The sequence below is a fragment of the Herpailurus yagouaroundi genome, unplaced genomic scaffold, assembly GCF_014898765.1.
Source record: "Herpailurus yagouaroundi ecotype Mexico unplaced genomic scaffold, PumYag 187, whole genome shotgun sequence".
Classification (NCBI taxonomy): Eukaryota; Metazoa; Chordata; class Mammalia; order Carnivora; family Felidae; genus Herpailurus; species Herpailurus yagouaroundi.
In genome coordinates this window covers 30435139-30438361 of record NW_024412418.1, presented here as the reverse complement: position 1 = coordinate 30438361, position 3223 = coordinate 30435139, and the positions used below count along the sequence as shown (strand labels likewise).

The window sequence follows — 3223 nt, the reverse complement described above, 5'->3', positions numbered from 1 at the left end:
CCCCGCCCTTTGGTCAGAATCAGTCCTTTGGTGAAAGAAAGAACCGCAGGAGTTGAGTTTCGGTTTGGTCCTGCTGAGTTCTGGTTTTTCAGTTGTCCATCCTCACGGTTTTACACCTCGCCGCCTCCTGCTGTGGCCGGGGGGTGGTTGTGTCCTTCCTGGTGGACCAGGACCCCATCCTCCACGCGTGGGTGAGCCGGGACCTTGCCTTTCCTTCTCGTCCTTGAGGCTTCAGAACGCACATTGACACCTCAGGCGTGCCAGCCCCAGCCTCAGGTTGGGGTGCTGAGGTCACCTCGCAAAAGACTTGCACTTTCCTCAGAACCAACGTGACGCAACTCAGCAAGGGGCCGGCGGCCGCTCCTTTCCAGAAGCCCCGGCCTCTGTCCGGACGAGTCTTGCCTGACCTCTTCGGTGCTGACCTTCCCAAAGCGATGCCTTACTGGTTTTGTACTAACCGTGTTCATTTACAAGTGTTGTGCCTGCCTGGGGTCCATGTTTTGTTTTCCCCATCAGCAAACAGGGCTAAAAAGTCATCTACCCATTAGGAGGACTCAAGTTGCTGTGACTTTTCTCATCCAAAAGACTCATTTGTGTGGATGTGTGACCATGAGAAAAAGAAGGAAAAAAAAAAAAAAAGAAAAGATGCATTTTTTTTTTTTTAGGTTCTTCTCAGTCTCCAGCTAACACTCTGACTGGACAATGATCTGTCTTGTGCAGGAAAAGGCAAAAGTTCCTACAAGTTCACATGACACTGCTGATACATACCCTGCTAGTATGCGTCTTCAACATGCTGGTATTTTCTTTACAGAGAGTGGTAAATCTTTAAGTTGTTTGTTTCTGCTTTATAAAAAGAATCTTTATTGGACCCCAGTGAGGGTGTCTCTGTTAATGATCAGGGTTTTTATTCGATCTTTCCCATTCCTATTTCTGAAGGTCCATCTCTATACACTTTCATTTTCTTATCACAAGAACTTGACCTGAAACTGCTCACATGATATTGGACGACACCATTATCTTCCTCCTTAAAGGAAAAGGAGAATGTGTCCCACTAGCTGGTGAACGGAAAACCTCTCCGTGCCGACCTTGCTTTATTCACCATAAACTCAGACTCTCTCGTGCGCAGACTTCATTAGCCATCTGGGTGTGTGTGTGTCTTGTTCTGTTGTTGTTGTTTTTTTTTTTCCATAAAAATTTGAAACCATGAATTTAGCCTGTGACCACGGGCCACACCCTGAGCCTTCTGGTAAACCTGAAGAGTGGTCCTTCTCAATCTGTTTCCCAACGATGACCTTACACGCTCATACTGTGAATTGGGGAGGAGGTAAGATGGACTTCTCCTTGGGGGCAGTTTTCCCAGTCACCTTGTGAGTAGACACCTGTCAATATTGTTTGAAACTTTTTAACTTTTTTTTTTTTTTTTCTTTTTTAGTGATACCTTCTCTGTCTCTTCTCCCCTCTCCTACAGACTTCCCTCCCACTGGGTCCAGGCTCAGAACCAAGATCTCTGTCCCTGGTGCTGCCTGACTAGTGACTGGTGATTTCAAGTAGCGTAGCCCTTGTGTGATTCACAACTCCGTGTCCTTCCTAAAGTTTCGGGAAGCAGGGTTGTCTGATACGCACAATTCTTATTTTGGCCATATTTTACTTTAGTGTCACTCACCTTTGACAAAGTGACTTTGTACTCATTTAGGGCTCTGTCCACAATGCTTCCATTTTGCCTTTTTCTACAGTTAGGCTAATCTTGAAATGTATGAAATTCTATGCAACATTTATGTTGAGTTACCAATGGAAGCCAAAAGTCTTCTTCCCAAACTGCCAAGAATTATACAGGCCATAAATGAGAGGGGAATATCTTTTAATTTAAATTTGGGGGTGGGGTAGGGGTGGGACAAGGAACGAGACTTACCTAGACCTTTGTTGTGTCTTGGGGACATTTTTTATTTTACTGTTGATGCTTCAACTTCAAAATTCTGTGTATTCAAATTTGATCGTGGCGAATCTACTTCAAAAGGAAAAAATAATCCAACTTTGTGGATATTAAATGGAAGGTTTGCTGTTTTAATCTAGTTTCCAGTGGAGCAGTTTATGAAATATGTCCTATAAGATGTACATTTTTTCATTGTAACATAGAAATTGTAAATAATTGATTAAAGTGCTGCATTTTGATGAATTTTTTCTAGCCATTTTTAAAGAGAAAACTAGGAATTGAGTATTTTGTGTACGGTATGTTTCCTTCCTCCTTCCCTCCCTCCCTCCCTATTTAATTTTCATTTGTCATGAGGTTTTTGGATTTGCCAATGATCTACTGGAGATCATGCCCCACGTCATAGAGAATAAAGCTGATGATTGTACCAGTCTTAAATTATTCATGATTCAATAAAATTGATGCTTATTTATTCAGATTCGTGGTTTGGCTTTTCTGTGCTGGAGCAAGTCCTTGTCAGAGTTCAATTTCATTCCAACAGGAAGCCATTCTTCCTTGGGTACAGCAAACAGGGAGAGCCCAAAACACTTGCAAACCTATCTTTTTGCCGCTCTGTCATCAACACCCTACCTCTTCTCAGTTTCTCATCTAAGTGACTACTTGTGTGGCGCTTTTTGGAAATGTAAAACTCCAGACTCCTCTCCACCTTTATGAATCATGGAGGATCTTGTGGAAATGAAGATTCTGATTTGGTGGGACCAGAGTTCTTAAGACCAGGTTCTTAATTTCTGACCTCCTTCTAGGCAGTGCCGGTGCTGTGGGCCCTACACCACACCTCGAGCAGCAAGCTATATCATTCTCCAGCTGGACCCCCGGTCAACTCCTTGGCACAAGAAAGATTTTTTTTTTAATGTATTGAGAACCTATTAATGGTCAACTTGCTTTCCCAAGCACCCCAATATAACCTGCAAAATGACCCCGAGGAGGTAAATATTCTTCCATCTTACAAATGAAAAAAAAACAGGCTCAGAGAAAACAACTTGCCAAGGATCCTGTCGGCTAAGAGGTGTGGGAGTTGGGAGTTTCAGCCTCATCTTCCAAATCCAAATCCTGCCTCTCTGGGCCGCCTCTGAAGGGCCCCATTCCACGCAGCAGCTGGCGTGCATTGCAGAGCACAGGCGGTGGGAGATGATATCACGCCTTAGCATTCACGTTTAATAGCAACAACAAAAATTTTAAAGGCTTGAAGTGAGGCCTTTGCTTTTGCTCTGAACCCGATTCTACACAGCTAGCTCA

General features: G+C 43.7%; 1 long non-coding RNA gene across 1 annotated transcript; it reads left to right on the top strand.

The window, feature by feature from the left end:
• The first annotated feature begins 6 nt into the window (after positions 1-6).
• Positions 7-2405, top strand: LOC121043663 (uncharacterized). The gene is made up of 2 exons (XR_005796963.1): positions 7-1367; positions 1469-2405. It is a non-coding gene; the product is annotated as an uncharacterized LOC121043663 (long non-coding RNA).
• The last annotated feature ends 818 nt before the right edge of the window (positions 2406-3223 follow it).